Below are 16570 nucleotides of genomic sequence, written 5' to 3'. Positions count from 1 at the left end.
TCTAATTATTTGAGTGGCACTGTCCCGGATATTTTTGGCCGAATGACCAATCTTAGCTTTCTTGCTTTTGATGAAAATAGCTTTTCGGGTATGCTTCCTCCCTCAATCTTTAATCTCTCTTCTCTCACAGACCTTAATATGGGAGAGAATGAAATCCAAGGGAGTCTACCCTCAAACTTAGGTATGGTCTTTCCGAGTCTCCGAACAATTTTGAGGGCATGTTGCCGATCAAAGGAGCATTCAAGAATGCAACGGCGACATCAGTTGAAGGAAATAGCAAGCTTTGTGGGGGCATACCTGAGTTTCACTTGCCAAAGTGCAAACTCCAGCATGCAAAAAAGAAAGGATTGAGCTTAACCATGACATTGGTTCTCTCCCTCATTTGTGGGATTCTTGGAGTCATTTTTGCACTAACCTTTTTGTACCTTTATTGCTCACGGAGGGACAAAAAGGGTCAAGTTGCAAGTGATTCGGACAAATTTCCCCAGGTGTCTTACCAAAGTCTTCTAAAGGCAACAAATGGATTCTCCTCAACCAACTTGGTCGGTATGGGCAGTTTTGGGTCCGTTTATAAAGGACTACTTGAGCAAGGTGAAACTCCAGTTGCCATCAAGGTACTCAACCTCGTTCGTCGCGAAGCTTACAAAAGTTTTATTGCTGAGTGCGAGGCTTTCAAAAATATTAGACACCGTAATCTTGTCAAGGTACTCTCAGCATGTTCTGGTTTTGATTATCGCGGTCATGACTTCAAGGCCTTAATTTATGAGTTCATGGTTAACGGGAGCTTGGAGGAATGGCTGTATCCAATTCATACAATTGGTGAGAAAAATGAGAGGCCAAGGATCTTAACAATTTCTCAGAGGTTGAACATTGTTATTGATGTTGCTATGGCATTGGATTATCTCCATCATCATTGTGAGACGCCAATAGTTCATTGCGACCTCAAACCCAGCAATATTCTTCTCAATGAGGACATGGTTGCACATGTAGGTGACTTCGGGTTGGTGAGGTTCCTACCAAAAGCTGCTGAAAATTCTTCGGGAAATCAATCAAGTTCTTTAGGGATAAAGGGAACTATTGGTTATGCTCCTCCAGGTAAATACACTTGGTAGTTTATTTTTTCCTAGCTAGTCTTTTAAAATTGGGAAGCATTTATTTTAAATTTTTCAAACATGAAATGAGCTTTTAGCACTTCACTAGAAAAATAGAATCTAATGTTCTGAATTGTGGAATGCAAAATATGGCATGGGACATGAAGTGTGGACGCAAGGTGATGTTTACAGCTTTGGCATCCTCCTGTTGGAAATATTTACAGGAAAAAGACCGATCGATGACATCTTTCAGGGAACTTCAAACCTCTATAGCTTTGTGAAGGCAGCTCTGCCTGAGCAAGTGGAAGAGGTTTTGGATCCCGTTCTTGTTCAAGAGAGCAATCATCCTAATGCGGGGAGGGCAAGGAATCGCGTCCTAATCATAGAAAGTTTAATCTCTGTTTTAGAAATTGGTGTTGCTTGCTCAGCGGAGTTACCTAGAGAAAGATGGAACATCTGTGATGCTGTGGCACATATGTGTCGGATCAGAAACAAACTTCGAAATGGTATATGTGAATAGAAGCTTATTGTTAATATCTGGTATAGTATGTAATAGTATTGATGTTATGCGAAAGTGTTATTGTATTTGTTGATCAATGCTTGCCAAGCAAACTTATTTGCATCGAATTATGCTTGAACAATGACATTCTAGCTTTGCCAAACATTACAGGACGAACACTCTAAAAGAATTAAAAATTAAAATTAAAAAACAAAGTTGTGGAAAGTATTCATCAAATTTCAAACCTATGTTGGAGTTCCTGCTCTATGTTGAGAGGTTTATCCCTGGTTGCAAATGTTCCATAGTAGTTTATTGCTTTTTTTTTTTTTTTCAAAAAACCTAGACAGTACGAGGGAAACTTTATTAATAACAAAAAATAAATTACACCTAATCAGGGAAACATAAACCTAACTCCTCGTAATACAAGAAAAAAGAATAATAAATACATGAAAAAGAAGGGGGACATAATCAGGAGGACATAATCCTTACTCTTCTGTAAATGAAACAATAAAGATACAAAAATATGCATTCATCAGTCATCCATTCATCAACATTTATCCGAGCATTCATCATCTACACGAATGCAGAAAAGAATTTGAGGTTGAGTTCAGTAATACTTACAGTGGGGATTGCCGAGAAGATCCTTGTGTTGTTTGGAAATCCCCTTCGCGCGCTCACTCTCATATTTCATTAAAATACCGTTTCACATATAATTAAGTTTGGGGGTGGTCCTGCGGATCCCTTCCTCCTAATCCACAAAATCAGGTAATCTGTGTCATTGAAATTTGATCCAACGGTTACAAGCAGGGGCCTACTTTAAAAGTTATAATAACTTCAACCGTTTGATTAAATTTCAATGGTATAGATACCCTGATTTAGTGGATTAGAAAGAAGGGATCCGCATAGGATCCCATTCCGGTCCAGGCAACACAGAGGTGGACATTCATCAAATCCATGTCACAGATCTAGTATTTTTGCTCAATATATGTCACATGGAGGCATGCAAGCACACAGAAAATTACATGAGCATTGACGAAATTTTGGGTCTATGAATGCATGACAGAAACATTTCACAAATCCGTATGACTTTCAGAGATATTAAACCATGCTTAATTTTAACGCAGTGGAGGGATTTGATTTACCTTTCATTTTGTAGATCCGAGTTCTTGCAGCCATCTTTGCTGTGTGTACAGCAGCTCCATGTGCGAGCCATTGCTCCTTGCAGTTCCAATTCTCCTTGCAGTTCAATAAACATACATGCATGAGTCAAAGATCACCGTGGCTGGGTTCCGTTTTTGAGAGATGGAGATGGATTCATGTTTTGACGTTCTGGATTGAAGATAGAAGCTAGGGTTTCAGTTTCATGAGAAATGAAGAGAGAGAGGAAATGAAGGGGATAGCTTACACGGCTTTGGGCTCGTGGGTAGTCAGAGAGAGAGGTTCCCAAACGGCGCTAGTTAGGACAGATGAGGAAATGGGCCTCTGGTTCATGCTCCCTGTCACGGGTTCAACTCTCCAGAGCAATGAAATTTTGCTTCTTTTCCCAATATTTTCCAGCGCCTCTGTTTCACCAGGTCACTACTTCGAATCCCCGGTGTGTCAGTTTCCTTGTCTTTTCTTTTATTTCTGTTTCTGTTTCCTTTGTTATTTTATACTTTCTTTTATTTTCTATTTCTATTTTGCTAGTTTATTTTCTTTGTCTTTGTTAGCTATTTTTCAGTTTTTTCAGGTTTTAATATTGTTGTTTTCTTTCTTTATTTTTTCTGCACCTTAAGAACAATGTGTGATTTAAGTTTGGGATGGGAAATTAAAATTTTTAGATTTTTAATTTTAAAGTATGCTAAAAATTTTCATTCTTTTTAAGTTAATATTCATAAATTATTTTAAACATTAGAATAAATGGACATGGTGGAGATAAATCCCACAGTAGAGTCTTTTTCTATTTATTGTTGTTTAGGCACTAATTCATGAGTTATCCTTTCACAATTAGCACATTCACACCAACATGATTTGTGGGGGTAAGATTGAAGCACTTGCTTTTCGTCTGAGTTAATTTTTTTTTAATTTTTGTTCTTTTTTAGAGTAAAGTTTAGTTATTGTTATAAATAAAGTAATAATTGTTTCACCCGAGACTTTGCTTAGTAATCGGGCTAGTCCTGCCTGATCAGCAATGATTCTCGCGTCAAACAGTAGAGTTTTGGCATAAGGCAAGGTGGTTAGTTGGTTTTGTAGCATTTTCAGCTCGAGTTAGTGAGTCCTTAGGGGTGTTCTACACCTAGTGCCCTAAATCCCTTGTGGTTTGGGAATCATTGACCTAAAACACATTACATTGGTTGGATCGAAAGCTTAAGTGAACTAGCATTGCACAACCACTACTATAACTATAAAAAAAAAATTGAAAAATAGAAAAGAAGGAAAAAAAAAATGTTATGTTTGAAGTTAGTAAGTATTAAATAAAAAGGAGGAGTGGTAAGGGTTTCAATCGAGTCTCTTTAACCATGTTGGTTCACTTTACACCAAAGGAAGTTCATGAGTTCTTTTCTAATTAATTCTAAATGGCTTAGACTCTGTGGTGGTATTGGTTCGAATTTTTTAAAAGATGTTCTAATTTTAACATTTTCTATGGATTGCAACTTGAAGGTGAAAATTGTGTTAGTTAAGTTTTGTTAAAGTTTGTTTTTTGTTTGTTAGTTTTTATTTTTTGTTTTTGAGTTTTGTTTTGCTTGAGGATAAGCAAAAAGCTAAGTTTGGGGGTATTTGATGAGTCCATATGATACCATATATTTTACTATATTCTTAGTTATAGTTTATTGGTTATTTTGGTAGAATTTTGATACTTTGTTATTTATTTTCAAATTAGGGCATGCAACTTCCTCTTAAGCAAAAAGTGATCAAACAAATGAATTTTAGAGTGATTCTAATTGAAGGATGTTCGTGAGTCTTTCAAGATGGTTGTATTAAAATTCCAAATTTTTCTACCAAGCCGTTTGACCGTAGCAAAGAAAACAAGGCCCAACATGCAGCTTTTCCAGATTGATGTTTTTGAACGTTTTGGGTATTTTGGAGGTCAAGATGGAATATTTTGGGGAAGAAACATTCTGGGGATTTGATGGGGACGATTTAAGCTTTCAAAAGAGACCTTTTGGGAGCAAATCGGAGTTGATTTGGTCGGTTAAAAGTCTGATTTTGTGAGAAGTCTGAATTTCAGTTCAAATAGGAAATCTTTTATTTGCTAATTTATTGTTTTTATTATGTTTCATAGTTTTATTCTAAGACATTTTCTAGATAGGCTTTTATTTTGTAGTAGTATAAATAAGGGAGCTTTAATAAAAATGGCTTGGACTAAGACTATTTTAATAAAAAAACCAATCTATAGTTTTATTTAATCAAAAGCATCTCAAAATTAACCATAAGGACATGCCTCCAAATTCTACACGGACTGAATTACAAAGTCCAAAATGTTCAAAATTAGGTTCCAAAATTACCCCTAACACAAAGAATATGCAGCCCGTTACAAACTTCAATATAATTGCAACCCTACCACCCACGTTGGCACGATCTCACCGACTAAGATTATATAACTTTTGGCGGTGAATCAATGATACGGATTTCAATTAATTTTGAACAATCATTGTTGCCCCACCATTTCCCTATCTTTTGCAAAAATTGGTTTAGTATAACACACACACACACACACACTCTACTGCCGTCTGCTGCCTGGTGCAGGCATATTGTACATAAGTTGTTTAAGCCAAAAAACAGAGGAAGTGATTTTTTTTTTTTTTTTAAGAACCAGTTAGTAACTTCATCACGACAATCTAGCAATTTGGGATAAGAAAAACTAATAAAGACATTTTAGAGGTCTTGTACGAATTTAATAAAAAGACCCTTATTAAAAAAAAAAAAAAAAAAAAATTGAACAATATATTCATAAAGCTCAGCAATCAATAATAGAGAATAATTGAAATCCGTATCAAGGTAAAAAGTCGTAAATTATGCATATCGTGTATGGCCTGATGCATGTCGACTGATGGGTGATTTATTATTTACAACTGGCCCCTCATTTTTGTTTTTTCGACCCTAATATATCAATTTTGATTTTGACCACCGTAATTTGCAATTGGGAACTGGGGAGGCATATATATATAAGTTATAAGTAAAGTTACGGTCATCTTTATAGCATCATCCTCGAACTCGTACAGTTAATTTTGAATTTATTACATATTGTTGTTTCTTTTGGACTGGCCTCATAAGATTCAAAGATATACAGGGACTAAGCTGAGATTTTATATCAAATTTTTTTTTTTTTTTTTTTTTTTTTTTTTTTTTTTTTTTTGCGATTATTTCATAAATAGTGAGTAATTTTCTAGTAGTTCTAGAAATATAATGTGTTATTTTAGTTTAATTTCAAAAATAGTGTGAGTTACTTTGCTATATTTCTAGAAATAGTATGTACTAGAAAATATGCCCGTGCACAGTGGTGTAGCCAGGATTTTCAAATAACGGGGTCATAATATTAACCAAAAAGCTTTATTGGGTCATTTTGTCAAGCATCTAATAGGCACCTGCGAATTCTTGCCAACACATGCCAAAATTTTATATCAACATATGTCGACGACTACTATTATTTGTACAAGCTTGTCGAGGGTGGATGTAAGATACTGCGGAGTAATGTTGAAGACTTTCAATGCTTTTCAACTAAATGATTTCATACAAGAAGAGAGAAAAAGAAGACAAATATGATAGAAGAAAATAGAAAAAGTGGGACAAGGAAGTCGTAATTTAGTTTGCCTTAGTTGTTTGTTGGGGTCAAATACAATATACAAGCAAATATACATAGAGTTTTTAAAGTTATTGGGGTCAACGACAACCAATGACCCCGTGCTGGCTCCGCCACTGCCCGCGTGTTGCTGCGGGACTTTAATGCACCAGGCTTGACTACATGAATAAGACACATTTAAGCTGAAAAAAAAAATCAACATAATCATGAACGAATAAAAAGAATAGATCTAGGAAATTATAAAAAGCATTGTAATCGTGAATCCAGGAAATTATAAAAATCCACCCAGCCAGGAGACAATATAATAGTTGTGGGAAGGTGAGTATGCAACTAAGAATCTAAGATATACTTGATTTGCAATTCCATTATAATTTCACACAAAAAAAGATCAAATTTTGATTGAAACATCAAACAAAACAATCTCATCTATTACAAATTGGACCAACTAAATAAAGAATCTATCAATATGATTTTCAACCTAACTATAAAAAAGAGCTTTATAACAGCCCAATCAACATTATTTGAACTCAACTAAAAAGAAACTAATCGCATGTTATAAATTCCATGGGTAATCTGATTTTGCAGATTAAAAAGAGTCCAAGAATATTGAAAATTACTAAACCCCATCACAACAAACCCATACCCATACCTCCCTTCCGTTCCCTTCAACCCCTGTAGAAAATCCTCCCATCTCTCTCACCCTTGTCCCATTTGTCTGTCTCTGCAAATCACAGAAAACAAACCCTAAACCAAATCCCTGAAATCCCTCGCCTAAATCCTCCCACATCTCTCTTGGACACCCCCTATCTCTAACTCTGCAAACCCTAAATCAAATCTCCTAATCTTATCTTGGATCCCCCATCTCTGCCAATTGCATAAACAAAAACCCAAACCTAATCATTCAAATCCCACCAAAGCCTAATCCTTGAAACCCCACCTAAACCTAATCCCTGAAACCCCTTGCCTCAAACACCCAACACCTCTCTCTCTCAAATAGCCCTAAACAAAGTGCCTCATAGCATCGAATCGACCTGCACCACCCTCGGGCGAGATCGAGAGCGGCATAATAAGATATTTGTCAGAGAGCTGTGAAACAGAAAAGTAAAAATGATAGGTAAAGCAAACAACACAATGGAAAGAGAGAACCCAGCGATGATCGGTTCTACCTTTCATATTTCCATTTTAATGTACCAACAAGGAAATGATAGTATATTTTATAGAGAAATATAAATATTGTTTTCAATGAATTAATATGATTGCAAATGTAATAGCTACATACAGTGAGGTAGGAGAAATGATGGAAGACGCGTTGAAATTTGAGGTCCATAGGTTGAGAATAGTCCATAGCATTGATCCATATATGGATACATTGCACAGACCTACAATTCAATCTCCGAACAAAGTATCATTTATCAGCAATTGTGACATTCATTATTCCTAAAAAAGTTATTGATTCACAAATAAACAAATGAAAGTAATCGGAAAAGAAACGGTTACCACATGTTGTCTAAATCTGAACTCAAAATGACCATGATATTTTCCCGGTGATGATTACAGAGAGACCGCTGCCTGAGACTTATGTCTGTCCCCTGAAAACAATGTCTTGAACTTATTTATTGGATAAATGTGTGTGTACCCAAGAACTACACTGAAACAATCACAAAGATTCAAACTTCCACAGTAAAAATGATCTGCAACTAATAAAAAAAAAATAATCGACTGGAAATCACATATAAACCCAAATGAAATCTGAACCCCCCAAGCAAAACCAAAAAACACCCTAAATAGACAATTAAACAGAACCAAATGGGGGTTCAGATAAATTTTTTGTTATAGTTTCTCTCTTTCATGCAAGCTTACATCAGTAAAGGAAACCAGAGATTTTAACCTTTTAGCTTTTACCTTGGGTCTGAGATCCTCAAGTCATGCATTCTCCAAACGGTTGTAGAAAGCAAAAAGCATTGTTTCCTGGAAAAGCACCAATATTCAGACATTTGCACAACTAATGGTGCACTAATTGAGCTCCCAACCTCTAAGGATGCTAGCTTCATCATATAGCACTACAGTTAAGCACATTTCTTTCCGAAATTAAATTAAGAACAAATTTGACATTCACATGCCACAACAATTACACTGTTCCATGAAGTAATCTTACTATCACAGCCAAATTGACAAAAAACATGCAACAATCCTTTTGAAAACAAAATTCAACCCATTAATCATATACTCATTTAGCACTCTATATACAAATTATAGAGTTTCAATAATTTTCCGAAAACAACAAACCCAACAAACATGAAAAAATAAATAAAAAACTAAGTTCCCAATAGTATAATCCATCAGAAACATACAAACTAGCACATGTTTAAGGACCACGAGAAAGAAGCAGGGTAGTTAAGCATATCAATATTTGCATAAGATGAACCAACATTTGAAAAGTATAAGCAGATGGACGAACACAGAGAGAAAACACCTAAATTTACAGCAAGATGAAAGCTTAATGGGAATTACACATCTCCATTGGACCAAAGGATCATAGACCCAACACCAAACACCTCATCGTGGCCAAACCAAACTAAACTTTCATTCAATTAAGTCTCAAACACTTTAATTAAGTTAAAAAAGAACAGTCCAATTCTACCCAAACTATACACACAAACCGAGAAAAGCAGAACAAGCAGTGGTGCAAAGGTGTATAATGACACTAAATCTTCAAATGAAATTAAAAAAAAAATTACCCAAACTAATATAAAAGCCAAAGTCATCCCTAGCAACTGTAAAATAACAATTAAAAAACGAAACCCATATAAGTTCACAACAAATTAAAACGTCTAGATCAACATTAACATTAAATTAGCTACAAACCTAGATAAACCAATACTAAATTAGACTAAACTAATAACAAATAAGCTTCAAATCAAATTCCAAATCAAAAATTTGGATAAAACCAACAACAAAACCACACCTTGTTCCTGTTCTGTCTCCCCCCTCTTGCTTTTCTCTTCTGCCTACTCCCCATATTAAGCCTTTTTTGCCTCACTTTTTTCTCTTTTGGCTGCTCACTTAACCCCCTTTTTTTTTTCTCTTCACTTTCCTCAATTTCCAGTCTCCCCCTTTCTTCCACATCAATCTTTTTTTCCTCATTTTTTTCATCACTACTCTTGACACTAATTCTCCACTCTTTTCTATCTCTTAATTATTTCACTCAATCAAAAACATGGGATCACATTTTCTCAAGCAACCCAAAATCAGAAAAACATCCAAACTAAAACTTACAATCACCATTGTCAAGCAGCAAACGATAAATTAGAAATATAAAACAAAGAAAAAAATAAATAAATAAAACAGAAACACGCTAAAACATGCCATCGGCGAACACCATACCTTGAAAAGAGTCGACGCACGCAGCTATTCGAGACCGATCCCACTGAAACACAATTTGTGCGCTTCGACAAAAAGGGGAGAAATCCAAATCTCAACCAATTGGCCCCTCGTCTGAAAATCGAGAGCACAAACAAAATCCCAAAATAAACCAAAAGCAGGGTTTCCTTGGTGGGTATTTTGCGAGAGGGAAAACGGAAGATTTGAGGGTGGGAGAAACGAAGAGAAAGATGGGTTCGTGGTGAGTGAAGGGGTGAAAGGAAATCCCTGGAAATCAGCCTACCCCATATTTCTCCCTTACTCTTTCTCCCTAAACCCATATCTCCCTGCCGAAAATCCTCTCCCCTACCCCCATACTCCCCCGTCTCCACAACGGACAGAACTGTCCCTTCTCCAGTACGCGTCCAGCATGTTTGAAGCTTGTCGACCGTCACGACTTGGTTTGTAGGCTCCAAGGAGAGAGATACGGGGAGCGGAGAGAAAGGAAGAGCCGAGGAAGATGAAAGACTGGATTTTCCAGTAGAGAAGGAGAGAGAGGAAGAATGAGAGATGAGTACAAACTTGAACTCTAGAGCTTCGTTCACCAGAATCACTTCCCATTCCTAAAATTAGGCAAATTCCCAACAATAATAATAATAATAAAAACACCTCTTAGATTTCACTTTCACTTAATCATAGGCATCCACTCATCCGTAACAAATGGAGAAATAAGCAAAAATCACCTAGAGACAACACAGAGTCCACTGTTGCTGCCTCGGCAGCATCTTGAACAGGAAGAATACCAATTAACCCTTTCTCTCCCCCTGCTATAACTCATGCTCCACCAATCAAAGAAGGTGACCACCGTGAAAAACATGGTTAACCACCATGTACGACATGAACCAAAGAAACCCACTACTGAAGCTATATATAAGAGCAAGTCCACCGTTGTGGACTGCTCGGAGGACAGTGGACCAAACAGGGCTCCATAGCCCAGCTGCAAGCTTCCAGCGTTGGGAGTCCGAGGGACTGGGTAGGCCCGAGCAACAGGCCCGTGAGGAATCGCCAGCCTGCGAGCCCGAGGTGGACCTGACGCAGGGCTGACATCAGGCTGGCGTCAGTCCCTTTTTAAAAAAAATTTCTGTCAAACGCGTGCGCCTCACCCACGCGTAGGGGCGCGTCAGCAGACAAGTTTCAAACCACAGGGCTCGCGGTGCGTTCGATCTGAACGACTCTTTAACTTGGATCGTTCGATCTCAACGGTAATAAAAATTAAAAAAGCGTATTTAATATCAAACTGTTCGATCTGAGATCAACGGTCGATATTAAATAGGCTTTATAAATAAATAAATAAAAGAAAAAATAGTTTTAAAATTAAGAAAAGTTACCATTGTGACACGTGGCATAATCTGGAGTGTTGGAATTCAAATTTTTTTATATCCGACGGCAGAGATTAATTAGTTGAACAAAAATTAATAAAAAATTGTAAAAAATCTGAAAAAAATCTGAATTTTTTATTAAAAAAATTGTTTTTACTTTTCTAGAAATACCTTCTCTTATCATCTACCTTACACCACAATTTCATATTTTCTCAACTACTTTCAATCACATTCCTTTTTTTCTCTCAAAGTTTCAATCCATTTTTTTTTCAACAAAATGACTACTGATGAAGGTACGAATTGGTTGCTTCTTGAAGATGTTGCGTTGTGTACTAGCTGGGTTGAAGTTATTCATAGTTCGCTTACGGGTAATGAGATGCAGTTGCGAGAAATGTGAAGTCTTATTCATACTAATTATCTTGAGAAAATTGGTGGGAAAAAAACCAAAGAATCGATGTCCAGTCGTTGGAAAATACTTAGCCAATCGTTTAGTACGTGGAGAGACGCCTTGGCACAAGCTAGTACTAATATTAAAAGTGGGGAAAATTACTCGGATCAGGTAACAATATATTATTTATTTGTTTGTACTATACCCAAGAGTTCCGTACCTCGTCGTTGCCTGCTTCTATCAATGTTTCCGGAACGGCTGGGCCTGCAGATCTGAGCCATAGCTTGGATGACTCGACGGGAATGTGAGGCTCTGCCCATTCTTGCTTCGTCATCTCTCCTTCTACGCTCCTCATCCTCTTCCCTCTCATTTTTTGCCACCTGGAGATTGAACATTCCTTTTGATTGGTTAAACAATTCTTCCTCTTCCTGATCGAGTTCCCACATCATGCTTGAGGAAGAAGAAGACATTGTAAGAAAGAAACAGAAACTATGAATAATGATAGAGATTTTTGTGAAGAAGGAAGTAGAAACTATGAATAATGATAGAGATCTTGAGAAAATTAGTGTGAGATTTGTGAGGATGGATCGTGGATTATATGGAGGATTCAGAAAGGATTAGGTTGTAGATAGTGTCACGTGGCATGCCGTCATTCGTTAAAAATCTGATGGAAATCTATCCTCAAAGATTGTAAACAGATTATGACACGTGGCGCGACGTGATTGGTTAATAATCTTATCAGAAATCCATCACCAATAATTGTATTTTCAGATAATGACACGTAGCGCAATGAGAACGATTAAAAATCTTATCCGAAATTACAAATAAAATTTTGTATTATTTAATAATACTTCGGATAATGACACGTGACGCAACGAGAACGATTAAAAATCTTATCCGAAATTACAATTAAAATTATTTTGTATTATTTTATAAATAGAAAAAATACTAATATTTTATTGCCTATTGCCAGAGCTATTGAAGTGCAACGGTGGAGACGCAAAAGGCGATTACTGTTCATTAGGGCAGTTATTGTTCACCAGGTAGATAGCATAGTGTATTGCCTAGGGGAAGGTTTCACACGTTGGAGTTGCTCTAATCATTGAAAGAAAACCTTTTACGTCCATCACAAAGCAAACTACAGTCGAAATTTCAACAAACCAAAATAATATGCAGATAAATAAATAAATAAAGGAAAAAAATGGTCGAAATTTCTTTGATGTCCAGCATTGGAACCATCCGAGATTGTGTAGCAACAATGCAGCAAACACCGTCAGAGAATGGGGATAAACATAATAGTTATACGCACATACCTACCAGAATAGTATAACGAAAACAACTAAACATGTAAATTCAAAGGTCACTCGGAACATGCTAAAAGTAAAAACTAAATTGCATAGCGATATATCTGGATTTACCTTTAAAGTGGCCTATGATATGTCATTAATAAAAGGCCCGAATTCTTTGTCCACTCCGCTAAATTGGTAGGAGCTTTTGCTTTACCAATCAGAACCTTAAAACAAAACCTGTAAAAGTATGATAGCGATGAAGACCTGGTAAGTTTATTACATATTGTTTCAAATACAAATTGAGACTCGTGGGAAAAAAAGAAAAAGAATCAAATATCATATCATATTCCGACAACACTCTGAGAAGGTATGAAGTCATCTCATCTAATTTTATGACAAATGGGTGAAACTCGTTAAAGAAACTCAACAATGGGTAGAACGTTTAAGTCTTATCTGATGAAAGAAGTGATGACGTTGTAGTTATTTCATCAGGAGGTGTTAAAACCATGAATCAAGAGGATTACAGACCAGGGATTTCAAATATTTTAATTATAAGAGGACTTGTTTGCAATACAGAGAAAAAGCTTTTTATTGTTGATAAAAATGCACACAACACCATTGGAAGTTTAAGGTGTACACAAGAATTGATTCCCCTGAAACAATCATTAATTCAAAAGAACCAAAATTTTGTTATGTCAATGCAGATTAAATGGGAAGTAGCACACATTGCCAACAAACTCGTGTAACGGTTTATTGCAGAGAGAGAGAGATAGCTGATGGTAAATTAAAAAAAAAAAAAAATTGGTTTTAGAGAAGCGACTTCTCAATTTCATATTCTTATCAGTTAATTTCATTAATCTCTTATAGTGAATTTACATAAAAAAAATAGATGACAAATAGATACATATAAATAGTTAAAATATCACTTCGCAGAATATAAACCCTATGAGAAGAAAATAAAAAGTAGAAAAGTCTCCTTGAGTATGATCAACAAAACCACAACAAAGGTGGCTAATTATGGAAATATCATGCTTCATGATTCGAATTAATTTATCATAACCATGGTCTGTAACAGAGTGGAAATATCACGCCACATGATTCGAATTAATTTATCACTAATCTAAATTCTAAAAATGGTAAAAGTGAGAAAATATACCAATCAACCTGCTTGCTGTGCTTTGGGTAATCCAAGTTCCACTGTGTGACTCTGCACAGCTGCATAACCTCCGGTGGCGAACACTCTGAAAAGGTTTAAATTGGCAGCAGATTGCCAATTAAAATTGAAAGGCAAAAACATCATTCCACATATTTCCACTGTGCTACAAATTGACTACTAAATAGCAAAAAAATTCAAACTTGAGCTCCCAAGTTGTTTTTTTTGAAAATTTCAGGCATATAGTGAAGAATCAAGATCGGTCCCTCGTAACTCAATTGAACCAAAACACCTTAGTAACACAGAAGACAACTTCTTTTTACGATATTGCGTTTGATATTTCTTTTGCTATTTACGTACACCCAGCGATTGGGAAAATGATTAGTATATAGATGTTAAATAGTGGAAAATGAAAAGTGTTGGTAAACATTGAGTGGTATGGAACTTCGAGCAATAAAAAACTAAGGATTTGATGCGAATGTTTGTGAAATGAATAATTTGAGGTTAAGTTATACATAATGTATTGTTTTACTCGTAAAAATTATTCCAAAATTGCTTGGGGTTGCTTTGATATTCAGAGTGATAAGGTATAGTTGGAATTTGAGTCAAAAGCTGATACATTTTTCTCTGGAGCTTGTGTAGTAGAAGTGGTGTCATCAGTTAGATGTAAAATAGAGAACAATTAAAGGCATTAATGAACACTGAATAATGTGAAGATCAAGGTTAAAGATATTAGATAGATGTGAAATAGACTTGCATTCATAAATAAGCAATAATGCCAACATGACACTACAATTTTAAAAACACACATCTTGTCAAAATCAAACTTTCATGTGAGAGACAATTTTAAATTGGGTAACATTTAGTGAGAATGTAAGGAAATCAGAGTACATAACTCATCTCTCTCTGCATAAACAGTTAAATAACCAAATGCCAGTTATTGGAAAGCTGAATTACCTGGCCAAAGTCTTCTTTTTGTTCAAACAGCCATCTCCACTTGCTCTAAATAAAATGGAGGGATTGTATGAACCACAACAATTGCCATCTCCACTTGCCCTGCATACAAAAGAGTAACAGTATACAGAGACGCTTTCATTTTTGCCTACGTATAAAGAGTAATAGTGTACAGAAATGCTCTTATTTTTTGGAATTCACCAAATGGAAAATACATGTATGTACATTATAAAACTTGATGACTCGAATGCATGAAAAGTACCAAACTCTGTTGATTTTTTTTTTTTTTTTTTTTTTTTTTGGCTTTTTCGTAACTTGCCTCCCTTTTTCCGTCTTTATACATTAAGGAAAGCAACACATCAAGGAGTTTTCGAGGTCTTCCTATTCATGTGGACAGTACTATTCTCCGTCTTTATCAAGCAAACACTATAAACCTGCAATTAACAAAGAGATGTGTTATCCACACACCCTAAATTACTTCTTACACACATCTTGTTAATTTCTGTCTGTTGATCTTCTTCAATTCATCCGATCCGACGGTCGAAAATTAGAAGGGTGTGTGAGAAGTAATATGGGGTGTGTGGATATCACACCCCTTAACAAAACAAATAGTGTCAATTCAAAAATTAAAACATGCAAAAATTTATAAAAAAAAAAAAAAAAAAAAAAAAAAAAACCCAAACATGCAGGAACAAAAATTAAATAAAATCAAACACCACATCAATCCAAAACCCAAAATTTTTTTCGTTTCTTTTCCTCCAATCAGACCCTGCAAATCCAAATGGATACGGCCCCAGAAGAGCTCCAATTTCTCACACATCCCAGACATACTCAGAGAATCCACCACCATCCCCAAACAGTCTTCTACCTCATAACCCTATTACACACTTTTCAGCCCATGATAACAAAAAAATCATCAATCAGATGAGAATTTACACAAACCCTAGAAAACCTACGAAAAAATAACTAAAACCCAATTATATTAAATAAAAAATTTGAAGCAGATCTTACATGAAATAGAAGGCACCTGAGGTGCTGAGGAATAGTTTAAGACCAACATCAACGCCAACCTGACCGGAATTGTTGGAAAAGAGGAGATTTCGAAATTGTTATGTTGGTTTTAGGGTTAGATTAAGACTTACGAGTGAGAGAACTTGTAGAATTTGATTTATTGGTTTGAGGGCTTGAGGTTGTTTTCTTATTTAATGCAAAGAAAACTTGAATCAAATGCCAAACAAAAACCCCAAAATCTTACCTGATGACAAATCAGAGGGAGAGCTTTGGGGAATAAGGATCGGAGAGGATTTGGAGGTGGAATCTGCTGACGCTGGGGTGAGTGAAGATGATGTTGCAGTCCAGGTGTCGGTCGACGATGAAGACACCACTCAAATTCTGCCCATCTCAACAGAATGCAACAGTTGAGGATTTCTGCAATTTGTTGGTTTCAAGGTTAGATTAATTGTGAGAGAAACTGTAGAAATGAATATGTTGGTTTGAGGGTACGAGTTTTTTTGTGATGATTGTAAGCAACAGAAGAGATGAAGTGGTGAGCAACAGAAGTGGTGAGAGTGCAACCAGGAAGAGAGTAAACAGCAGGCAAAAAAGGAAGGCAACACTGAATTCTTCTTGACTACCTATTTAGTGAGTTCTTGGACCTATTTAGAGAGTTACTGGAAT

General features: G+C 36.0%; 1 long non-coding RNA gene and 1 pseudogene across 5 annotated transcripts; one reads left to right on the top strand and one right to left on the bottom strand.

The window, feature by feature from the left end:
• Positions 1-218: 218 nt before the first annotated feature.
• LOC148695583 (putative LRR receptor-like serine/threonine-protein kinase At3g47570 pseudogene) lies at positions 219-1611 on the top strand (annotated as a pseudogene).
• Positions 1612-6259: 4648 nt separating this feature from the next.
• LOC148695582 (uncharacterized) lies at positions 6260-10584 on the bottom strand. 5 transcript variants are annotated; one of them, XR_015964712.1, is made up of 6 exons: positions 10474-10584; positions 9755-10353; positions 8273-8338; positions 7868-7959; positions 7650-7749; positions 6260-6552 (listed from the first exon to the last, which is right to left on the bottom strand). It is a non-coding gene; the product is annotated as an uncharacterized LOC148695582 (long non-coding RNA). The 5 variants fall into 5 exon arrangements; XR_015964715.1 differs by having other exon boundaries at positions 8259-8338; positions 9755-10569; XR_015964713.1 differs by having other exon boundaries at positions 7868-8018; positions 9755-10569.
• Positions 10585-16570: the final 5986 nt, after the last annotated feature.

The sequence above is a fragment of the Pyrus communis genome, chromosome 7, assembly GCF_041283825.1.
Source record: "Pyrus communis isolate YQ-2024b chromosome 7, ASM4128382v1, whole genome shotgun sequence".
Classification (NCBI taxonomy): domain Eukaryota; kingdom Viridiplantae; phylum Streptophyta; class Magnoliopsida; order Rosales; family Rosaceae; genus Pyrus; species Pyrus communis.
This window is presented reverse-complemented; position numbering and strand designations above follow the sequence as displayed.